Here is a 25,281-nt window from a genome sequence, read left to right on the forward strand (position 1 = left end):
AACTGGTGATATCCTTTATTTAAATCTAACTTTGAAAACACCTTGGAACCGTGCAGTAAGTGCATCATATCAGTCATTCTTGGGGCAAGATGTCGTTTCGCTCTATGGCCATGTTTGGGGCCCTCATGTCGACACAAATGCAAATGCTGTCCTTGTTATCTTTCTTTGGTACAGGCACAATGGGAGACACCCAAGGAGTTGGTCCTAATGCTGGTTCTATAATGTCCTGCTGTAATAGTGACTGAATTTCATCCTCCACGTGTCTTTGTATGTTGAGGGGTATACCCCTGTAGTGTTGCGCCATTGGAGGGATCTGTGTATTGATGTGCAGCTTTACTTGTTTATCCTCTATTTACAGGTTTAGGAAAATTAAAGAAGGGAACATTTTTGTAATCATGTCCTTTGGGCTGGTCGTGTATGCCGACATTATTTGATACATTATTTGGATAAGTCCCATTTGGATTGCAGACTTAGAAGTTTAGAATGCTGCCGCCTGGTACATCCCCCTTTTATTATGTAGATTTTGATCTTTTGACTCTTGTCTTTGTATTGACAGTGTGCTGTAAACATCCCTTGGCAGTTGAGTGGCTTGTTGGAGCCATATGGATAAATCAAAGTATCTGCTTCTTTCAGTGCCTTTTTGTAGGTGAGTAATTTGTATGTCTCATCATTTCTAACATTGACCGTTGCTCCCGTGTCAATTAGGAACTCTTTGTTTTGTCCATTTACTTGTAGTAGCAGAGTGGGGCTGTATTCTGCTGCTATGCTGTTCCCGATGCATGTACGTATCCCCTTTTTCTGTCTCCGCTGGACGAGGACGACTGTGACTCCCGTCTTCTATGAGGTGAATTTTCTAGATGTCTGATCCTTTGCCTGGAGTGTCGTCTTTGTGAATTAGGTCTGGTGCTGGTGTGGCTCGAGTATTCTCTTTCTTCTCGCCTTCTCTCTTCTCGCAGGGTGTCACGTGATTTTTGAGATTGGTGTCTGGAGGCTGTGTGCGAGTGTCTCCTGTGAGATCTCAAGCTTTTACTTGGCGAACTTCGATCTTGCCTCCGTGTGTCCCTATATGTCTCCGTCGGCTGGAGGAGGTTGATGTTTGTACACACTGATTGGAAGTGGTTTTCACCTCCACACTTGTCACAGTTGTGTCCAATGGCAGGACATGGGCCGACATGTGGAAATTTGAAACCGCACCTGTAGCATTTTTTTGTTCAGCGGGGTGAGGGTCTCTTGACGTCCCGATGGGGCATACTGATGCAGTGGAAGCAGACTGTGTAATTTTGATGTTGCCCAGTGATTCCGTCTGTTGCATGAGAGCCGAGTCAGCTCGTGCGAGTTGTAATATTTCCTCAAGGGTTCTGCTTTTATGAAGTAGTTTTTTCCTAAATTCATGTGACGCACAGCCGGCAATGGTTTGGGACTTTAGTGCTTCATCCGTTGAGTATCTGTCAGTCACAATATTTCGCTCTTTTTCTTAGACGCATTACAAAGTTGTCCATATTTTCACCACTTTCTTGTGTGGATGTGTGGAAAATGTGTTCATAGTCAACGTTATGCAGAGGTGCGAAGTAGGCGTTTAGTGCATCAATGATACCTTGTAAAGTGTCTGTGTTGGACTCAGGCATTTCAAAAACAATGTCAAGCACTACTGGACCCAATGAATGGAGTAGGATACCTCTCAGTCGGCGCTCCTCCCTTCCACCTGGTGCATTTATGTAAATGTGCAGTTCTTTGAGCCATCTGGCCCATCTGGGGGGCGAGACTGGTGATGTCCGCCATGCCAAATGGCGGCAGAGCTTGTAACTGTAGGGATTCTGCACCACTATCTTCTTTGTGAGTGGCTTGGCGAGGTGTGGAACTGGAGGAAGGGCTCTGGATCCCACTGTTTGGGTTGTCTTCAGACATGGTTGATTTCTTCCAGATTATGGCAAAGCTCTGTTTGGTCGCAGGTGGCACTTGGCTCTGCGAGGTGCAGACGCGTACGTGATTTTCAGCCTGCAGTACTGTGAACAACGTGGGCAGATAAATGTAAGAAATCCTTCTTGGCTAATCACTGTGCTTTATGTGAGCTCACGTACGTGTCTGGAGTGTCAATAATGCAGTGTCAATTTTGTATCGAGGTGCGTTGAAAGCTATAAAGGATTCACTTTGGAATGTCCGTGCACCACGGTTCGGGCACACGCGTATTGATTTGCTGGTTCCCTTGTGTATTAGGCGATACGTGTGTCTGTGATCTCTGACTGTTCATAAGAGTGCCGTTATGTGGGCTCGGCGTTTCCTTACTTGGGTGAATGTTTGCTTCGCATGTGTTGCCAACGGCTCTGGTGCCTCAATTTAGGCGGATGATGATTTGTTCAGCGTCGGAGTGGCTGGATGTCTCTCTGGGCGCCGGTGCCATTCTACACGATCCTCGTCGCCATTGTTGAATGTAAACCTGATCAATTCGCTGGGCGCGTAGCTGCAGCAGGCATGTTCAAAGCGGGCAATACAAAGCAGGCCAATAAATCAGGAGCTGATACACGAACGTCTTGACGGGTCTTTTATTAAACATGAACTGCCTAATTGGCGGTAACCCCGCCTCCTTAATCGCGTGGGTCGCAGCCCACTCACAACTGCCATAGACATAGGACTGTCCCTCTAAACATAATACCAACAATGGAGGTAGGACATTACATCGTGTTTTATGGAGTGGGGCTGGGCACAGTGCGTTCCTCCCGTCACAATGGGACTTCCACTGTACCAGTGAACAGTATAGCCAACAGTTATCCTCCCTGCTGGAGCGGGAGGCAGGGGGTTGGAGGATTTGGTATGTGCAGCAGATGGGGATATGTGTCTTATGCAGACAGACGCATATGGGTACGAATTTCCAGCATAACTATTAAGTTATTTATTTCTCCTGCACGGGGTTGGGGGGGGGGGGGGCAATTTGGCATTCCCCGGGGAGCGGATTGTTCATTTACCCCTTTGCAATGTGTGGAAGAGAAGGCTAAACGGAGGCCTTGTATTGCTTTCATTATCAATCACACATTTAAAGTCCCTGTGAGACCAGCTAGCATTGTGTCTTTGTTTTAAAGTTTGCTGATACTGTCTGAAATGCCTTTAAGGCTTATTGACATGTATCTGTTACGTCGTCGTGACGTTTTCACATGGGACGTCTATGTGCTTGGAAAGAGGATCGCGGAGGCAGGAGCGCTCCACGCCGTCCACGGGCAGGTATTTATTTTTTATTGCGTATTTATAATGCGCTTATTCATCTCGGAGAAGTGCCAGGTATATTTAATATTTTTATTTACATCAAGCTCATACACAGGTGTTTCACAGCGCGGCAAGGGAAGGGAACGGGGGAGAACAAAACACCAATGGGTTTGTTTTTTCTATTTTGATTTTAGTTGCACCGACAGTGGATCTTTGTGTCTTCTTGGTTGGTATCCCCCATCCTCGGCTCCACCCAACCCCAAACAGAAGTGGTTTATGTCCGTTCCACACACGCCGAGGGAATTTCAGGGCAGATTCGGCTGCCTCCATCTTCACCCTTATCCAGTGGTGGAAATTGAAACAATTTGGTGGGTGGGGGTCCCACAAGGGACGGGGTGGGGTGGAGTTGGAGGGGCGGTGCCCAAAGCAGCAGGGTTTGGGCAGGTGGAGCTGGCAGTTGACCTCCGATCAAAGGAAATGTCCAAAATAATAGTTTAAAACGGCGCAATTTCTTAAATGCTGCTTCTTTTCCAAACTATATATCAATTCCACTTCCATGGCACTGGCGATGAGTTACTTTTGACCAGTGTTGCTGAGTAAATATTTAAAATGCACAATTTGCATCCCATTTTATAAAAAAAAAACTCCCCCTTTGGGTACTATTCAAACATGGTCAGAAAAGGAATGAATTGCCGTTTACAACTATGGGCCACTTTTTCATTGGTGCCCGAGACAATTTTATGGCCCAGTCCGACCCGCACTTGTACTAGGGAGTAAACCGTACCATCCATCTGTGCACCTAAACTACCAACAGCAATGTTAGTCTATACTGTGATCTGAGCTCATACAGAGGATTATTTTAAGCAGACTGTTAAAGAATCATTAAAAAGAGCAATTACTCTAGCTAATGGTGAAAGAGCAGATAATCTGTGGGGAAATCCTGATTTAAACCGACGGGATTGTCCTGCAACCTCATTCTTGAAACCTGCTGATTTCTGTTAGCCATAAGCAACATTTTCTTTTACTTGAACCACACCCGGCACAGCTCCTGCAGCTCCCCTCTGAAAGCAGTTGGGTGGCTGCATTGTGTGGGATAGTTTCAATGATAATAGGGGTATCCGACAAACACTGCATAAATAAATGAATAATCCGGGTCCATGTATCCGACAAACATTGCATAAATAAACTGTCGTGGCTGAGGACTAACTTCCTCTGGTGGCCCTGTGCACCCTGCATGGGGTCACCAGAGGAAGTTAGTTTGTTTTTCCTGCAGCTGTGACCTGTATCAAAGTCCTGCTGTGTACCCGTAAGGGGGGGCAGAACCATCAGAGCGCTCATGGCGGCAATGAGCTGCTCCGCCCCCTTACTCCGTGCCGCCGTGGGCGCTTTCTTTTTTTCCAAAATAACCCAGTGCAGGGCATGGGTTTGGGGTTTGCGGCGGCTGACTCTGGCCGGATCCCGCAATCCGGCTACACATCTGGTGCCGGATCTCGGATCCGACGAGAGCCGGCCCAATGACCAGTGCTGCCATTATCTGCGCAACACAGCTTTCACTGTTATAACAGCAATGAGCTCACTATGACGGCATGCAGTTCCCTTGGTATGATTTCTGTAACTTAACTGCCTTTACGAGATGAGGGGTTATGAACATTGCAGGGAGATGTGCCTGACTTTACCGCTCAGTGCTGCCAGGCAGTGCATTGAGCTGTACCGGCCAGTCTGTACCACAAGTGGTCTCTTGACCCCCGCCCACCCCCATATTTCTTTCTGTATAGGACAGACTTCCTTCATTTCTCTGCAACTTCCTTGGTTTACCTGTTTTCTCTCACTGACTAGGTGCCTGCATGTTGCTTTGCTAGTATACAGTGAAAATGCAAACTCCTATGTAGTCTTGCCAGAAAGATAACCATGAGTATTTAGCCCTAAAAAATAGCCATACTGTAGGCGGAGATCTTCAATCTGTGGGGCGTGATATCCAGGACAGCGAGAAAAGAGAAAATACATGCTCAGTCAGTGCAACGTGATGAGGGCGCGGGAAATAAATGCAGCCTGGATATGCTCTTTCCTGAATTTGGATCGCGTGTCCACGCTGCATTGTTGCTTCCTGCTGGTGACACCAGCGTCTTTATTGACTGGTAAGGGATGCCGCTTCTCGGCTCAGACCGCCAAACCACAGTTGGACGGAGTGCCGGGAAGCAAGCGTTTCAGGCGTTTGTCGGTCCCTCTGTTTCCCTCTCCCCCTTTGGACCCACAAAGTGAGAAAAGGTGAGCAGGAGGGCTGGATCACTGCAATGCTGGTTCCCCCTGGACCCCTCTCCCTCTGTGCCCCCACCTTGCTTGGCCATGGGGGGAAGAAGAGGCGAGCGGCGACAGAAGCACGCATTGCCAGTGTTGTATGATATCCAGCTCCCCCACAGCAGATTGCTGGGCTCTCCATCAATCTGCCGTGGGGTAGACAGATATCGTATAACACCGGTCCCCCCTGCTTTGGCTGTCCCTCTGCCTCTGGTCCATGGGACAGCGCTGGCCGGGTCAGAGATCCGGTATCAGATGTCTGGCCGGATCTCAGGACCTGGCTTGCCTCCGCCATGACCAGGCTTTATCAAGCCCCCCAGCTTTGCAGAGGGAAGCTGGGGGCTTGGTGACCTAATCTTAGCAGGGCTCCTTTCCCCAGCCGTCACTCGCGCATTTTCTGGCTCTGTTTGCTCATCCCGTTTGTTTTTTCTGTCCTGAAAGTGACACCACGGAATGAACATCACTGTGGCAGGGAGTGTGGTCACTGTTGAAAGCAGGCATTCTACATGCTGGTCACATTATTGTTCAAATGTGCATTTTACACATTTTTAAAGGAAAAAAGTAATTTCCATTCTCAAAAACGCTGCTGAAAACTTGCATTCACTAGTTTTCTTTGAGATGTTTTATTATTATTTTTTTCTCTCTTTCTCTCTGAGCACCACACCAATACAATTTGTGTGCCCCTTGCTTTGTGTTTTATCACAGGTTATATTCATAAAGATGTTCTGTTTACAAATAAATGCTTCCTTTGTGCTGACAGCAGTTATTAGGAAATTAAACTGGGTTCATGGGTGCCAAACAGAGGCAGAAATACCCCAACCCATCCCTTGGCCAAACACATTTTATATAGCGCTTCCTTTTTTTAGAAGTAATTGCAAAAAGCCCTATTGATTAACAAGTTTTGCATATTTTTTATTGTTTTAGTTAAATTCAACCTTAAACACAGTCTCAGCAATGGTCTGTCAACCTGCTGAGCTACCCTGGGAGCCATCTAATATAGAGCAAGTCTATGCATCCCATGATCTACTAAAATCACTGCATTACCAACAGTATATTGGTTGCGCCGCTTCCATAGAAGTGATTTATAGTGGAATTCATGTATATCATCCTGCTGTGGGTGCCAGGCCTTCGCCTGCATGTGGCACCATATGTTGCAGAGAAGCCAGGGGCCCTCGTTTCTGGCATGGCAGCCGCGGCAGTCTGCTGCTATGTCGGCGCTGTCACCTAACTGCAGTATAAGCTACATGGCTATTACTCGATGTTTCCGAAAGTTGGCTTGGTGAGTTAAGAACTACTGTGTCATATTCTATGTAAGATAACTGTTAAGGGTAACCTATAACAAGCTAATGCTCTTTCTCTTGCTCGCTCTATTATTTTGTTTTGTCTCTGTGACTAAGTATGAGTCACGTTTTCAGGTATGTTCTCTTGACTGCCCTCTCTACCATCTGGGGTGGACTGGCCTATAGGGAACCTTTGGAGATTTCCGGGTTGGACCCTGCACCCTAGGTCCCTTTTATGTGCGGGGGGGGGGGGGGGGGATTTGTGCCGACTGGCAGAGTGTAGTTCGCACATATTGGTACGGTCAATCTGGTACGTTTATAATTTTTTTATTGTACTTTTTCAATTGCAGGAACACAAATTGGCTTAATCATCCAATCTTGGACAGCAAAGTCCCCAGCAGCAATGGCACCATAAAAAAATCCTGACATCTGTATTAGGACTTTCCGATGGTAAGAATGTCTTTTTTTTTTTTAAAACAACTATTTTGCTGTGGGTGATGGTGGGGTAATTTTAAAGGTATAGTATGAGTCACAATCAGGGATTTCAAACCTATTTTTGAGGCTGTCCTTTCTAATGTCCAGTTTGGGGCGGTACAAGAGCTGGTTTTAACCCCTGCTAATTTTTGAAGTCTCAGGTAGACCCATGTATCCTTGACTAACTGTCTTCATTGCAGCAGCATGGTGTGTCAACCTAACCACCTGTGTCCCAGCAAGAAAAATCCAATGAAGCTCTTGACCCAGTCACGCAGGCAAGTAAGGATTTCTTAAGTGCTGAAGGTTTATATCGGCCCTGTGCAATGTGCATCCAGGTGTGGTTTTCGCTGCCCTGTGGCCTAGTCCAGGGCCACTTTAACAAAATATTTGAGCTAGAACATCACGATCTGAACAGGGAGTCTTCTGAGACTTGTATCAATGTGGTGTTTTTTTAACTCCAAGCAGCATTTTTGACCCATTACTGCTGAGTTTGTTTTCCCCCCAAGCTGTTCACATGTTTTTTTTTTTTTTGCCCCCCCCCCCCCCCCCCCGTGGTTAGTTTTTAAATCTTATGTGGTGTTTTGTCAATTTAAATCTTTTCAAGCATTTTTTAATTTTAGAAAACTTGAAATGGTTTAAAAAAAATAACGTGACATAAATTAACGTGGGGGGTTTGCAATGTTTTCTGAGTCGGGCTCCTTGTTTAGATGGATCATTGGTACGAAGTGAAGAAAATCTTTTTCACTGTACCGATTGGGGGGAGAGGGGGTCGATTTAGAAAGACCACTGTGTGACCGCTCAGAGCAGTCTTTCTAAATCGAATGATCATACTTGTCAAACCCCTGTCACACGAGTGCCTGCAGGGGCTGACAGGTGCTGTGAGACCAAGCAGAGTCGTCACAGGAGGCAGGTGTGTTTTGGACTGTGTGTGCGCATGTGGGTAACATGCCTGTATTGGGGGAGGGAAATTGGGAGTTCGGGGGTCCTCCCTGATTGACGACTTAATGAGCGGGTGGCCTGATTGACAAGTTAATGAAGCGGGCGGGGAAGGAGGGGTGTGCAGTATGTGAATTCCGCGCTTTAAAGTCAATACAAAAACGGGCGGGAAAAAATCAGTCTTTTTTTTGTGTTCGGGCTTTAAAATGCAGAAATAACACCTAGAACTGGATAATTTCCTAGTGCCCGAAAATGGTAGGAATCTCAAACAAAAAGCGGAAGGAGAGGTGGAAACTGACACGAGAAATGCAAAAACACTGAAATATGTTTTGGGTTCACATGGATCACAGTTGCTGACAAGTTAAGCTGCAGTGTGTGGCGCTACGTTAGCAAGCCTGAAGCCAACATTTAAGGCGCATTTGGAAACAAAACCTTTGCAAAAAAGACCATGGATTTGTTTGTACGGCATCTACAAGGCATACACAAGCAAAAGACACTGTAAAATGTGGCCTCAGTACCTGCAAATGCTTTGGAAGCTTCTTACCACATTATCTGGGGGGAAAAAGCCCTTTACAGATGCAGAGAGTAATTCTGCCAACAAATCTCACTGTAATCCGGGTAATGCTTCGTGACGGTGCAGCAGAGAAATGCAAAAGTATCTTTGTCTGACACTGCAATTTTCCGCCGCATCACTGACCCGTCTATCAGTACAGAATTGATATTGTGCTTGAAATATTGGAGAAATATTTTGTGAACCAATTCAGGGCAGAGCAACTGCATCTATGTCATTGACATTGTTAATTAAGTTCCCACTGCCTAAGGTGGGAGGCGTGTGTTGGTATTGCTTGGATGGTGCTCCTTCAATGTCTGGTGCTAGAAATGAGTTAAAAGCAAGTGTTGATAGTAGCACCACATATATTGTGGACACACACACTGCGTGATCCCCAGGAAGCTTTGCCTGTGTGCAATATGGGGAATGGACTCTCAGAGGTGCTGACTTTTTTTTGTTGTAAAGATTGCACATTTTATTAAGATGCACCGCACAAGAGCCCATCTGTTTGCCACATTATGTGCAGAAATGGGAGCTGAACATGATGCTTTGTTTCACACGGAGGTCAGGTTGCTCTCCAGGGGGAAAGGTTTTATATTGTTTAGGAACTCTGGAATAAAGTGAGACGCTTTCTCCTGGGTTTAGACCAGATGAAAGAAGAGCCTCTGTGTGATTCACACTTGCTTGTACTGTTAGCTTACTATGGTGACATCTTTGAAAAGCTACATTTTCTAAACCTCTCCCTGCAAGGCACAGAAAGTAAATCACATCATTGGCTATGAACACAAAAATGTCAGCAATTAAGAAGATGTTGGAGCTTTGGAGTAGGAGGGTTAATGTCGGCATTCCAACACGTTTCATTATTAGCAGATGCTCTTGAGGAGGTGGAGTATGATCTTTTCATGTGTTGCTGAACTAATGGGAAACAATCTCAGAACCACTCTCAAAAGTACTTTCCAGAGGACAATTGTAGCATCAATGACTGAGTGGTTCAGCCTTTCCTATCGGACGTAGGGGCCCACCCACCTCCCAATACACCTCCAGGAGGAACTAATGGAACTTCAAAGTGACCGCCTACTGGAGAGTCAATTCAAAAAATTGTCCTTGGTGGATTTTGGTAAAATGCAGTTTTCTCCTTTTATCCAAATGCAGTCAATTTACTGTTACCTTTCAGCACCTCGTCCCTTTGCAAGATTGAATTTTCAACTTTTGCAGCCCTAAAGACTAAATATCGGTCAAAGCTGAAAGAAAGCCAACCACAGCTTATTGCAAAAATTGAACCCAATAGTGATGGCTGGCTGCTGAAAGGCAGGCCCACCCTTCACACTAGCTCTCTAGTATGCCACTGTCCAACTTGCAAGTGACTGCATTGATGGTGATCAAGTTTTTGTACTTAAGTATGTCCTACGATACTCTTTGAAATAAATATCCAACGCTACTTTTAGTCACGTCCCCTGTAGCAAAAAATTCTGAATGCTGCGTTTACAAATATTTGACCGCTAATTAATTTGAGTTACTGCAAGCAATGATTTTGAAAGAATGTTGTTTGGTACCCACACCTCCATTTGGCACCATTCTACACCAGATAAACATTTTGGAGTCCATGTGGATAGAGGGGCCCAAGCCAGGTACCTTTTTCTTAGGGAGGGCTTGGGGGTCAAACAAGTTTGAAGACCACTGCCCATAGAGTGACTATCTTGTTATCAAGAAAATGTGTTAGGTTTATTTTTTTTTTTTAAAAAAAAGACAAATTGCTATCTTGCTGGCACCGCTATATGTTAACATATATTTTGATTGCTGGTTTGGATGAGCACTTATCCTCCCTGGTCCCTAGGTGACAGTGCACGTGTGGGCTTAAACGGCAGAAGCTTAATGTACTAAAACCTTTGCAAAATCCCTGGTTGCTTTAAAGTGGTCCATTATCCACGTGCTTGCTGTGCCCTTGTGTGTGACGTTGCTTTGTGTCCGGTGCAGTGTATATACAACTCGTACACATGACCGCACCTTCAGTGGGTAGGAGCGAAATCATTCCGGTGCTTTACTAAGGAAAGAGTTGCACGGACCCAGCGATACTCAAGATTTGACTCTTGTCTGCTTCAGAACATTGCAGTGTCGCATAGCCCTTGTGAGAGTGTCTCTTGTATATAGAGGGCACAATGCTTGTAATTTTCAATAAGTTGCCCAGACAGCTGCATGCCAGTGCACAGACACCCGCTGTCATAGATTTCCCTTGTGTGGGGATTGTTGATGTGTGGCTTGTGCGACTTTCGCAGCATCTTTAATATTGCCTAATTCTGAAGCAGGTTGCCGAGTGGCAAAGTTTTGTTTGGCTAGCATGAAGGCTGGCTAAGTTTTGAAGTGTGTGGCAGACTGTTTGAGCCACTGTTTGACTGTTTGGTACAGGGTGTGCTGCACACACCGTCAGGTGTAGTCTCAGGCTGGGGATGGTTGAAACGCCCTGATGAATGAGTTCTTTGATTCCTGCGTTCCTCCTTCTGGTGGCACATGGTGCTTTGGGCTTAGATTTGCTGTTGTGATTCGGTGCACAGAGAATGGTTGCAGATATTGGCCATCCAAGCTCTCATGAAGACGGGAGAGAAAAAGACTCCCCTAACCAACAGTGGACAGATGTCCCCCCATCTATTTATTTCTCTTAGCAATGCTTGTAATCTGATCATTGCTTTCACGTAAGCCATTGAACACCAGCCAACTAAAAAAAAAAAACAAAGTGGCATCCATTAATTATCCAGCAACTGAATTTGCATTAAAGGAGAGTGGATTACTGTATGTTCTAGTTATGTCACATTCTCTATATAGGTTGATAAGGTTCACGGAGGGATTTTATTGCCCCTTCAATGCGGTTTGTTTGTTTTTTTCCAACCACTTGACCTCAGCAGTTAATTGAAGATAGTTTGCCTGTAAACTTTATTGAATGCTTGCTAGGGATAGTGATCCCTGTCATTCATTTTGAAAATATCTTTTTTGATCATTGTTTATGATGATCTGGGGTGAATGCTTTTTATGGTTTTTCTTTTTATCTAATGATGGGACCAGTTCATTCTTATTAGATGATGTTGAGCTATTTTCTTGCTTGTCTGGATTTTTCAGCAGCCTTGTCTATCAGGACTGGCGCGGTAGAAGGAATTTTCTGACCTGGGTGTGAAAGGAGTGCTGTGAATTGCTTTGCTATTTGAAAGTGGGAGGTCACTTTATTCCCTTAACCCCTTAAGTGCCAAGGGCGAGGTATCTTGTCCTTGGGATTACCTCCCTGTTGCCAAGGACGAGATACCTCGTCCTTGGCACCTAAGGGGTTAATGAAATGGAAAACGTTAGAAGGCATTGAATGGCGAAATACCAAAATCGCCAAAAAAGGCCTTGGCACGGGGGGGACCGACCCATGGCAGAAGTCTTCAAGCCTTTTTATGCAGAGCCCCCCCTTGAGTAAAAATTTCTGCCCCGCCACAAATTCTTACTTTTTCTACAAAAGTCACCATAATCCTTCAAGCCCCCCCACCAATTCGCATCCTTTGGGCCCTCAGTTTGAAGGCATCTGCCATAAGACGCCGTAGCTGTTCAGCATACAGACGCCCCCTTTTCGTGGGTGGGGCGACTCCTTCCCAGTTCCACACAATGACTGTTACACCGAACAGGCTGATTTCTTTCAAACCGTTGCCAAGTAGGGGATAAATGCTCCTACTGGCTGCTCCTCTCTGACTTTAATGTTGTTGCTGCTCCAATGCCCCCACAATGTTCCACACAAATAGTCCATGCCTTCCTCAGATAGGTGCAACCGACCCTCTACGTAATAGGTTATCTACATGTATCCAGCTGTGGTGCATGTGTGAGAAACCATGCCTCTGTAAAGTTTACCCATGGCTTGGTTTACTTGGTTGTAGCAGTTAGCGCTGCACATTAGCGATGCTTATTGGGGGGTGGGACTTGTGACCCTTCTGGAGGATAGTGCCTGGCTCATATTAGCAAAGGCCTTCCTGCTAGGGTGTAATATTTACTTTTTGTTCCCCCAGTAAAGATCACTTTGGTCATGGGTTCTGTCACTGCATACCCTCCTATTTCCTGTACATGTTGCTGTCTGCAAGGTGGGGCTCTCTATGGTTGATATTTACATTTTGAAACATGTTTGCCTTTTAAAGGACGCACACAAAATGACTGCAGCATTTTAGGTACAAGAGCTCTGCAGTTAAGAACGTATTGACTCTCCAGAACACACACCTCTAAAATTGCGAACAGATGCAACTAGTTAAAGCCACAATGGGTGGAAGTCTTGGAGGAAGTTAGCTAAGCACCAAGAGACGCCTCACTCATAAATCGGGACACATCAGGCAGGAACATCCATAGCAAGCTCACTATAAATTAATGGTTTTGGGTACAGACTTGGTTCACAAATACTTGGCACATACTAAATTTACATATTTCATTTCTTCTTTTAGACAATAACTCAAATCATCATGGCACTCTTTGATTGACAATTCTCTGTGCATTTGAAAGGATGGGGAATTTGAGCCTTTGCAATTCCTGGTGAAGTTAATTGGAAATTGCTGATAGACGGTATCGATGAAAGTAGAAGAGAAATACATGAAGAAAAGGATTTCAAGGAGTCATGCTTTTCTAGTTAGGTAACCTATGTTTTTCTTTTTTTGTTCATCTATTTGATGTTTTGGGGAGGAGTGTACATCTGATGTCCCTATGTGGAGTCGTTCCCCTTTTTCACACATACAGGTGAATGCTACACAATGCCCACCTCATTTACTGCATCTTTCCTCTAGAGTAACTGTAGATGGTCTACTGATTTCTCTTATGTTATTGGCGAAGCGCTATGGGTTGAATGCCCTCGGGGACCGTAGTCCAGGTCAGAGTATGTGTGCAGCTAGGACAGAGAATGGATTGCTAGGTATACAGTCTTTTCGAATGAAAGACCTCATTACAACCCAGGCGGTAACCATGGCGCTAGTTGCGCCGTGGTTGCCGCCGGATTCCGCCATGCTGAATGGCGGAATTACCGCCCCATTCCAAGGTTGGCGGAGCGGTAATTCCCCATTCACCATGGCCCTTCCCCATTCCCAATTGAGCCCCTATAGGGCTCAATGGGAATGGGGAAGGCGGTAATTACGGTACCGCAATTTGCGGTACCGTAATTACCTCCAAGGTCCCTTTGCGGGTCCCGACCTTAACGGCTGGAAAAACCAGCCGTTAAGGGAGGACTCGGAATAGGGCGGTAAGGGATTACCGGAACCGGTAATCCCTTACGGGCTGGGTCGTAATGAGGCCCAATAACATCAGGGTATTCATCTGTAGGTGAATTTATTCCCATAAAGTCAGCCGACACATGTTTCGACCTTGGCCGTCTTCAAGGCCTTGAAATTGAACACTTGGTATGGTGACCAGGTTTGGAAGTTGATTGTGAAAATATCCTGAAACAATTTTCTGATAGTACTTGATGATTAGAGGGTCAAGTCCCGAGAGACCTGTAAATGGCTGGCGCGTTGGACATTCTGGATTGGTTCCCCAAATCGAAATTCCTAAATTCCTAAACTCTCTCTCTTTTTTTTTTTTACACCTTATATGCAATCCTGAAAATGTAGTCCTCGGGTTGGGGAGCTAATCTAGGATGTCCAAGGTAGAGCGCGATTCGCAAATACCAATCCATTTTCTGTCCTATTCATTCAAGGTCTTTATGCGTAGATCTTGTGGAATTGGTGATGCAGCTCGCCACTATTTTTATAAATGATAGTGGTCATGGCGCACTCTCAATGGTATGTACCTATACACATTGTTATGTGTGCAGCTACACTGAGTTGTGGGTAGCTGCATGGGGACGGAGGGAAAGCGCCAAGGAGAGCAAGAATCAGCAAAACTCTGAGGGGGCGGATAGGGTCACGCTTAAGGGGAGTCACCTCCGTGTACAGCTCAGGCAAAATGTTTGTTGTATTGGTAGTCCCTTTATGAAGTTTCAACTTGCCTTTTTCATACCCACAGCCAAGAAACCGTATTAAGACACAGGAAACAGTTGATGAAATAACGAAAAGCTATAATGGAGGCATTAAAAAGAAAGACAGAGGAGAAAAAGCAGCTACTGGTGGAATCAGGAAAAAGAAGATGCAGTAAAAAAAAACAAGAGAATTATATTGTAAAAGTTCATGGGTGAAAACTGACTATTCCAAAATGTATTAATGGCTGTTCACAAAAGCTAGAAAACCTGTTTGGCGAGTGTTCTTCATTCCTTCCTCAGAACTGGCCTATTACTTCACCTGGACAATTGATGGACGCAGCATTAAATTGGCAGATGTCTGTAATGTTGCAGTTCCCAGAGATGTAACTGTGCAACAACTGCAAAATATTGGACTATAAAGTAACCCGTCAATTGTGTGCTACAAATGTTTTGTCGGCCAGATGTAATTTGATAAGCTCAACTCTATCACCACGTCTTCTTAACAGTGTGTTCTTGTTACAGTATGACGGTCATGCCTGTTTGGACCATGAAGTGACACCTACACGTTACCACGCACCTGTGCAATCTTTCAGATTACGGTTTTAAAAAAAAAAAACAATGGAATTGGAACATCCCCCACAACCGAGTTTGGTTGCTACGTCAGCCACTGCTACTAATCTACAATGTAATTGTAGCTCACATGCTGCTCTCTGAAACTGAAGATGCAAGTGCTCTTGTGTGTAGAACTATTATAGTTGATCTGGTGAATTTGTAGGTTGGTGCCAACTTGTAAATGGTACATGTTTTGTGCAATTGGATTTCTGTTGGGGGGGGGGTCAGCTAATGGTCGATTTAACTGCTAGCTGTTCATAGTGATATTGGGTGAAGTGATCGACAGTCTTGTCATGCAGGTAGACCTTCTGTTTAGGTCACTGAAAGTGTTTATTTTGGTGCAGTGATTTGTAATTGTGGGAGTTTATTGGATGTGATGCCATGTTGGATATGAAATGAGGGAGTTTAGAGGTTGGTTCGTGACGTGGGGTGGATTTGTAGTTTTGTATACTAAATCAGCAAACCTTAGTTAATGACATTTGAGTGCTGTAGCAAAGATGGCAAGTAATGTCTGCAAATTCCATGTTTTCCAGTACACTATCCATAAGTCTAACCCCATAGTAATGCCACCCATTTTACAAACAAGGAATCAAAACCCTTTTCCTAAATCATTTGAAAGCAACATCCTCCTGAAGTTGTCTGCAATAATCGTTCACAATTTCAAACCCATCCTAAAGTTTTCACAGGGTCATCCTGGAGTAATCCCCCCACCGATCCTGAAGTTCATGGGGTCATCCTGGAGTAATCCCCACCCATCCCTGAAGTTGTCATGGGGTCATCCTGGAGTAATCCCCACCCATCCCTGAAGTTGTCATGGGGGTCATCCTGGAGTAATACAAGATCACTGGAAGTAATCCAAACTCCTCTTGGAGTAGTTTCTGTGTTAACTCTAGAGTCATCTCATTTGAATATTTCATCCTATTCACATACTTAAGGATGATTTTGGATGATCTCCCTGAACTAGCCATGGATGACTCTAGGATGGAGTCACCGGATGACTCAAGAATGATTCCAGGAAGATCTTCCTTTTTGACTTGGCAGTCTCTTGCTCTGTTTTGATGTTCCTGCTTTCACTGTTAGTCTTCCTCTGGATCTCATCTATGCATATTTCTTCCTGAATATATTATACGCTTTTTATATATGTCCCACAGCATAGCAACCCCTCTGAACAGTCTGTGAAATACTCCCACCACCCTCGCCCCTTCCCCTATGCTTTTCGTTCCATCGCTCCAAATTCTTCCCACTCTACCTGTAATTCTTCCATTATAATACAGAAAATAGCTACTCCAAATGTTTTCCCTACCCTCTTTACTTGGATTTGGCAATATCAAACCCTACACTCGTAATTAACTTTTACCTTTGGTACCACCCTTTGGTATTTTCTCTCAAATTGTCCCTTGCAGCCGAGGAAGTGTCTACTTCCCATTCGAGAAAAGGTCCCTAGCAACGCTACATCCCCTCTTCGTCACGTGGGTTACACGTTCTGCCATATCTGGAAAGTCGCGTGTCTCAGGTTGAGCACTATCTCAACGTGTTGTCTTTACAAGGCATGGCTCGAGCAGGAAGGCTTGCGTGGCCTCGTGGCCGGCCTCGTGGCCTAGAGAGAAGGCCAGAGTTTAAGACAGCATCGTGGCCAGATCTGATGAACACCGTCATTCCTAACAAACTAATTTGGCTTACAGCAAGTCTTAATGCTACGCATACAGTTTACTTGGTTGTTATTTTAATGGATTTGGGTAATTTGGCCTACCCCAGAGTAGGTGGCGTTTCGGTGATTCTTTGTGTACAATAGAGTATGTTTGTGTGCATTGGTGCAGAGTTCGGGCATCCCTCCGGTCACATACGAAGTTCCAGTTTACATTACGGATAGTGTTTTTTTTATTATTTATTTATTTATTTATTTTTCTTCCCGTTTTCTTTTTCTCTGTGGCCTTTTTTGTCCTGCCCACAGGATAGTGGTATTTTGTTGATTTGTTATGTGCAACGCAGAGGGAAGATTGTTTTTTGTGCAGTGGGGTGGAAATACTTTATCCTGTGCAGTGGGATACATTAGTGTATGGATTTCCAGCATAACAGTTTACAGTAAGGCAGGTAGTTATTTTTTGGTAGGGTGACCAGATTTTCAAGATAAGAAAAATAGGGACGGCCATAAACATAAAAGGACTCCTAAGGGGGACACTCAAAACACCCCACCGTGCAGTATTTCTAGAACTAGACTGCTATCCTCCTTATATAATGTGTGGATTTATAATGCAGGTATTTTATTAATAAAGGAGCTTGTGCTGTGACTGCTCCAATTCATATTAGTAGAAAGAGAGGAGGGAGGAGAGTTGAGGGGGAGCACTCCTAACTTTAATGTCACTTTCTCTGCCTTGTCTTCAAATCTCTCCATGGTCTTGCTCCCCCTTATCTCTCCTCCCTCCTCTTCCTACTCTCCCTCCTGTTCCCTTCGGTCTGCTGACCACTTCCTTCTCACTGTACCTCCGTCCCTCCGTGCCCCCTCCCGTTCCCGCTCCTTCCAATTCCTAGCCCCCCCTGCACTTGAACTCCCTACCTCTTGCAATCCGCTCTACCCCCACCTTCTCCTCATTCCGCACCTCCATTAAATCTCTTTCTCCACTCTCCTCCTTGAAACCCCTTCCCGCCTCCCCTCCCTCCTTTATCTTTCCCCTTGACTATCTCCCTCCCCTCCCTCTCCACGCTCACCTTTCCCCCTTCCCTCTTCCTACTCCTCATAACCCCCCCAACCCAGTCCTACTCCACTATTTTTCCTATTCCCTTCAGTTAATTGCTCTTCTTACTGTTTTGCTGACTGATTATTTGCTTCTACCGTTATATTGTTTGTTTTATGTATTAAGTTGTTCAATTGTACACCGCTTTGGTGGAAAGTCCTTTATAAACCAATAAATACAAATATTACAGGCATTCCTATGTATTCGTTGTGTAACCAGGCTTTGTGGCCCAATCAGATAATGCGTGTGATTGATACTTTGATACCTGAAAAGTTGGGGGTTTGGTCTAGTCACCCTAGCAGAGGGGCAATTTGACCTGCCTGGGTGAGGGGGTTAGTTTGAGGATCTCTTACGTGCTGCAGTTTTGTTGGGGGGGTGTTTTGTTCAGTGGGGTATACTTGAGTATTGCTGCACCATTCAGTTTAGCACCTTGCCATTGTACAAGCGGGACGGCAGGACTTTGACACGGCATCATGGTCGAGAGCAGATGAACACAGGCATACTTGAGCATTTCTCTTGCGCAGAGGGCCACATTTGGGTAGCGAAGAATGGAAACTTTGTGCAGTAAACCATGTTACGTTTTGGGTTTGGGTTCTGGAAGAGCAGTCTCCACAGGTCTAGGAACGGGTTTGTAAGATTAAATATTAAAGTGTGGCATCTGTGTGGAGCTTTGTAAACTGGGCACGCAGTGTTTATAAAGGAGAGTCGGGCTGGTCCTTGCATGGGCATGTGGCTTTGTAGGGGTGGTGGCAGGGTGTGGGGGGAGTGCTGTGCAGCTGGATAGAGCTTTGTACTAGAGGGGTCTATATAATCACTTGTTAAAGAGATGTTCTGGAAGATGTAAGGGTGGCAGAATTGGATCTTGCCATTGCTTTTTGATGGTGCTTTGCAGAGAATATATCGGGATTGTACTTTGTTAGAGGTGATTTGGATGGTGTATATAGACGGGATCACTTTTGGATCTTTGCAGAATAGTTTCAGATGGTGCTTTGTAGAGAGGGCATCTGTATTGGACCCTGTCATAGTGCTTTTGGATGGGGCTTTGCAAAGTGGGGACATGATTGGACATTGGTATAGGTGTTCTGGGTGGGGCTTTGTAGAAGACACCAGGATCATACCTTTTCCGATTTTGTGTGGGGTTTGTAGAGGAACCTCGGGATAGAACTATGATGGATACGTTTTGTATCGGGTTTTATAAGTGGGACAGGTTTGAACCTTGACACAGGGGTTTTGGATGGCACTTTGGAGAGGGGGGAAAGGTGACCTTGCAAAGCAAATGGCTTGGGCTTTTTAGAATTGGGGAGCTGGATGCACCCTTGTCAAGTGTGTCCGGATTCGGGTTTGTAAAAAACAGCATGGATAGATTTAGAGGGTTCAGGACTTTTGTTGAGGTAGCATGGCTGGGCCTCTTGTAGTGGTGCCTTTTGTGTACATTTTTTAAGGGTTTGCTGAATAGTGATTTATTTTGAATGGGTGCGTGGATGATGGAGAAAGGTTTGGATAGGGCACGGGTAACGGGTATATGGGCTGGGTTTGTACAGAGTGGGGTGTAGAGAGCAGTTGTGCATCGATGTGCCTGGAGCAGGCTGTAAACAAGGGGTCCAGGTGAGGCTGCACAGAGGTATCTTATGTGCTTGCGGATGCCTCTGGATAGAGCCTTGACTGGTGTTGAGGAACATCATTGCACAGTGGTCCGGTTAGAGGGTTTCACAGGAATCTGAAGGGTGATTATTTGTTTTATTTAATTTATATTATATTTACATACTACAGAAGCAGTGGAGCGCTGTACAGCAGAATTAGGGTATCATTAACAAGCAACAGGCAAGTGTGTTGAGGGGCAGACAGTAACGTAGTATTGTGTGACCACGAAACAACATGGCCCTGTGGCGGGTGAGTAGTCTCAGGTGTCTAGGTCATTTCAAGGTGTGACTGAAATAGCAAAGGTTTCAGTTCTTTATAGAACAGGAGGAGAGAGCGAACGGTCTGTATTGCTGCTCGGATAGAATTCCATAGCAATGGAGCATAGCAAGAGAATGGCTTTTTCAAAGTTTTTCTTCTTGCAGGCCCATCTAGTCTCTGGTGTGGCAGTGATCCTTTTGCACATCTGTTGCGATCTGCCGGAGGTGTTTAACTTAGCCGGCAGGCAAGGTGGTGTGCCTGCTGGGGTAGCCACGTAGGCGATACAGGCATCGTTTTAACAGGATCCTAGCTTGTGAGGGTGTCCAGTCAGATCGCATATAGTGGAGGTGATGTTGGGTCGAATTTGCATGCCATGGTATTGAGGGGACCCACTGTGTGTTGTCGTCTTAAGGAGGTGCTAACTACGTGGCTGGGAGCCATGCTAGTAGGGAATTTCCCCCATCTAAGTGATCAGTTTATCACTAGAGCCTACACTACCGCTCTAAAGTTCTGGGGGGGTACTCTCCTTCCACTGCTACTCCCCTCCTCCCGCCAGCTACTCAAGCACCCTTCTTTCACTTTAAAGATTTTGAAACTGGGGCTAAGCACGCCCACTTTCTCTGTGCAGATCCACCATGTAGTAACAATGTTGTAGGCAGTTGTGACGAACCAGAAGAAGGACTCTGACTAAGGTGTCCCGTTCTTAAGATGTTTTATTTAAATAAAAGGGAAACTATCTAAGGCTATTGCAATAAGGGAAGTTCCCTGCCTAACAAACATAAAAGTAAGGGTGCTTGTCAGAGTCAAAAGAAATGTTCCGTAGTCCAAATCCTATTAGCTACTAGTGCCTACCACATAGAAGGAAAAATAACAAAAAGAAAGTAGGCCTAAGCAATGGCGTCTATCTTTGGGCTTCTCCCTGGCTCAATCACTTACTTTCTCCAAGAGGTTTTAAAAGTTTGTCAGTTTTTCGTAACACAGTTCACAACCTTTCTGCAGATTCTGTATCTTAATTCCATAGACTTCTTTCCCTCTTGAGGAAGAAAAGGTTTTCTTAATCTAATTAGGTTTTTAAAGTTTGTTAATGTCTCGTGGCACACTTGACAATTTCTCTGTAGGTTCTGTTGTGCCAACTCTTCCATATGGGTCCCTCTTTCCAGCAAGAAAGGTTTTTTTTTTTTTTCCTTCATATGATACGCCTGTTTCCGACTCTGGGCTTGACAATTTTCTGAAATGATACTTGATGGTTGAAACCTTCCATGTTCTCTTTTTCCAGTTGGGATTGTCTCTGTTTCTTAGGATTGTCCAAAACCCTCTGGCCCTCTGTTAGGCTTGCGTTAACATGGCCTCGAAAGGGCGTCTGCCTGTTCGGGTTTTCCGGGCTCCCGTAACCCTTGTAGCTTTTCCAGCCTCGAATGTCTCTGCTCGCCTCTCCCTACGGCGTTGCCTTTTCGGCAGCGTTTGCTTCCCTTCTGTTGTTTGGCTCTGCAGCTAATATACATCTTAAGGAGAGCTTGGAGTTCTGGACTCTCTGCTGCACTCTGGTCCCGGCATCGGTTAATGGTCTCCAGGCCCACGACGGTGTCCCTGTGTATACGCCACCAGGCGAGGCGGTCACTATTCTGTCTCCCCTTCAACCATGGCTTCTTGGTCGGACAATACACTGGCCTTCTGGCGTTGTGTGCGCGCGCGACTCGTTTGCTCCCCACGCTACTGCTGGCTTTGCGGTCCGGCGTGGCTCTGCCCGTCCAGGAGATCTTTGCGTCAGAGGCTCACCTCTGCGTAGGATACTCCCGCTTCGATTCAAAGTTTCCTTTTGGTTTTATGTATGTCATCCAAAAATAAAAGGAGTGTGTCTTCTATTCTGTGAATCCAAAAGTCAACAGTGGAGTTAGTCAAACAAACAGGTTTTAAGTTATTACAAGCTGGAACTTACTTCTGATGGAGATTGATTTTTGAGAAGGGTTCGGCAGTGAAAATAAGTTGGAACGCCTCTCTAACTTTGGTGGTCTCCACCATATAGGTGGAGAGTAAAGATTTTATTGGGGCTCTCATCCTATTCTAGGAGTCCTTGTCCCCAAAGGGGGAGTCACTCGCAGTGAGGTCCCACTTGCCCAATCCCCTAGGGAGGGTTCGGCTGAGTGTGGCCCTCCTCGTAGCCTCAAAGGGAAAAGTTCATGCTGGGGGAGAAGGGACACATATCCTGGATTGAAACACAGGTCAGCAACTCGGTTCATATTCCGGCTTCCCCTGTAGGGTTTAAAGGTAATTGTTTATTTGTAAAGCGCTTGTACACAAGTGAAGTGCTTCAAGGTGGGAAGGGAACAAGGGAATTCTTAGGCCTTGAAGTTTCCGAATGATCTAGCAAACTAGGCCTGACAGCATTACTACTAGTGCAAGTTCATGACAAGAAGGGAGGTGAGAAAGGGGTAGGAGAAGAACATACAATCCTTAAACTACTGTACTAGGCCAACGACTTTTCAGATAGTGCAAGTGCGTGACGGAGAAGGGCGGGAGGAGTAGGAGAAGAACATACATAAACAAAAACTACTGTACCAGGCCTGGCAAACTAGGCCTAATGCATTCTAGGTAATGTAAGTGTGCGGACAGGAAGTGAAAGGTAGGGGGAAGGGAACAATTGTGCCCAGTCCAGCAGGGCCCTGGATTAAGTGCAGAGAGGTTACCCTTCTCATGGAATTAATTCCAGAAATGCAATAGTGGTGAGCAGAGTGCAGATGCCTGGGGGCAAGTGCGAGGACTGGCGGGGGAGCCTGAGACCTGTGTGGCTCTGGAGGTGCACCAGGTGACCAATCAGCAAACGGAGCGGAGTAGGGAAGTAGGCAAGAATAGAGAGGGGGTTCACAAAGGAGAGGAAGAGAGAAACAAGAAGAGAAGAGGATGGTCTTGAGGAGTTTCCGGAACTTAAGGAGATCAGGCCCAAGACGGGGAAAGGCATGGAGGTTGTTCGAGAGGGAAGCACCTGCAGAGAATAAAGATTACCCCCCAAATTTATTTTGAAAATTGTCTCACTTGCAGAGAGTTGGAAGAGGATGAGCAGAGGGCTTTAGAAGGAGAGTATTTAGTGAGAGCGTTGTAGATAGTTCCTGCCCGGTTCAAGAAAGCCTTGTGGACTATGCAGAGGGTCTTGAACTTGATCCTTGCAACCACAGGGAGCTGGTGGAGGGATTTCAGTGCTGGAGAGATGTGGTGCCTGGGCTTGAGACCAAGGATAAGTCTTGCGGTTCTGTTCTGGATGAGTTGTATAAGTGGGAAGATTGAGAAGGACACTGTTGAAGTAGTCCAGTCTCGAAAGAACCAGAGCGCTGGAGACGGTGAGCCTATGTGGGAAAGTGAGAAAAGATAGGATACCTCTGAGGAGGTGTAGCTGGTAGTGGGACTTTTTAGAGATGTGGGAGGAGGAGTGAGTGAGTGGACACCTAGATTTTTTTGCCTCACTAGTGGGGAGGGTGCAGAGCCAAGGGAGGCCGGCCAGAGTGAAAATGGGAAGGCGGGAGCAGGTGTCCCAATGAGGACGATCACTGTCTTGCTGGCATTGAGGCAGAGATCGTTTGCAGCACACCATGACTGAATTCAAGTTGAAGGTGAAAGCAGAGATCCTGCGGGCCAGAGGGGCCATATAGACATTGAAGAACTAGGGGGATAGGTTAGACCCCTGTGGGACACCACGGGTAGATGGTAATAGCGGAGAGAAAAGACCCAAGTTCCACCTCGGAAGGACGGTCAGAGAGAAAGGAGGCAAGCCATGCCAGGGCCTGATCTGTGATTCCCCCCCCCCCCCCCCAAAGGTGTGAGGGGATCCGGATGTTGTCGAAAGTTTACTGTGTCGAAAGCAGAAGGTAAGTATTTCTCGGCAGGGTGAGTTTGCAGGGGTCCAAATTGAGGGGAGCTGGGAGCTAATTGGCTTTGGCTTGTAGCCAAGAAGGGTATTTGTATAAATGTTCAAATTAAAAACAAATGGGAGATTTGTTTGAATTTCGGCTGTATGAAAATTTCATACAGCTGAAAATGTTGAACAAATCTCCCATTCAGTGTGATTGTAGTGAACTAGGGCAGCGCGGGTTGCCGGGGTGTTCCCTGCACCCTTTTTCACTATAATGGCATCAGGAATTGCAGGGGTGCCCCCTGGTCCCGATAGAATAAAGTTAGGAGAGAGGGAAAAAAAAAAGACCTTGCAGCGCTGGTTCCCATCCACGTAAGGGAAGGGAACCAGCGTTGCAGAAGGATGCTGGCTGCAGACAACAAGGTGTTTTGCCATCCGGTAAGTAGGGGGGGCGGTTGGGGGATTGTTATTTGACCCAGGCGCACCATTTCTAATTCGGCATTGCCGCATTTGATCATTTCAAATTCTAAATTTTGATCTTCTGTCAAATCCTGGACAACCGCATAGAAGAGCCTGGTTAGCTTGACGCTACCAGGAGCTACTTCTGGCTCCCCAAGCCAACTGATGCCAAACAAAAATACCTATGTGAGATAAATGGTTTGCTTTTGAGACGATTGATAAATGAGAATTAGTACACATCTGTGTGACATTTAAAGCATAAGAGGTAAATGCACAATGGACAGAATAAGTTTGCATCTTTTGTGGAAGTTCAATTTGCAGAAAACTATGCACCCACTCTGTGTTCCCCAATGGTAGCTGCTGCACACAGTTTAATGCCTGAGGCCCAGGAACTGCTTTTAGCTCATACTTAGCCAATCTTAATTAATTTAAATCCCTGGATTTTGGTCCCTTCCTGTTCTGGGTTGTCCAGGGGATTTGAGGGTGCCTGTGCTGACTCGCTTCAGCAGCTCTGCAAGACCTTCAGTGTGGCTGCGCAGGTTGGCGGTTCCTCCCTCTCTCTCTCTCTCTCTCTCTGTTGAGCACTACTGGTGCTTCTGGCTTTGCTTCAGCTCTCGTCTACAGCCCTGTTTCTGGCCCCATGTTGTTCTTTTGGCAGTTCCTTCAGCTGAGAGGGGTTCCCATCCCCTCTGGACAAGGCCACATTACTGGCCTTCTCACACCCCTAGGTTGTTTGAGGATGTTTGCCTGGATAATGTCATCCTAGTAGGTAGCGAGGTTTGGGGAGATTAATGTTTTAGACAGGTCATTGGGTGATGGGAGGGAAACGTCTGTCCAGGGTTGCAGTTGATTAGGAGAGGTCTAATTGCCAACTTGGGTCTGGTGTGGGGTTAGAGCATTGCCTGACAGCGGCCAAGAGGGTTTTGCTCCTGTTAGGGGCTTGTTGCAGTGGTGTTGGTGTAATAGTTATCTTTGGCTCCAGTTATGAGGGTTCAGTGGTTGGACCATATAATTGCTAGGAGGTCTTCTGGTTTGTTTGTATTGCCCCACTGTTTCATTAA

At 45.8% G+C, this 25,281-nt stretch overlaps 1 protein-coding gene across 13 annotated transcripts in view; it reads left to right on the forward strand.

Annotated features, from left to right (window-relative positions):
• Positions 1 to 25,281, forward strand: part of TSSK4 (testis specific serine kinase 4) — a 2,423,787-nt gene that overhangs the window by 3,136 nt on the left and 2,395,370 nt on the right. For 4 of the 13 annotated variants that reach the window (XR_011282998.1, XR_011282999.1, XR_011282997.1 and 1 more), the window contains exon 2: positions 7,121 to 7,220. The gene's annotated coding sequence lies outside the window, so the exon portion shown is untranslated. Of the gene's footprint in view, positions 1 to 556; positions 647 to 7,120; positions 7,221 to 7,444; positions 7,524 to 13,178; positions 13,365 to 14,724; positions 18,215 to 25,281 lie in introns of those variants that run through there. The other 9 variants (XR_011282995.1, XR_011282992.1, XR_011282991.1 and 6 more) reach the window with 9 other exon arrangements.

The sequence above is a fragment of the Ambystoma mexicanum genome, chromosome 13 (genome assembly GCF_040938575.1).
Source record: "Ambystoma mexicanum isolate Mex_15411 chromosome 13, UKY_AmexF1_1, whole genome shotgun sequence".
NCBI lineage: Eukaryota > Metazoa > Chordata > Amphibia > Caudata > Ambystomatidae > Ambystoma > Ambystoma mexicanum.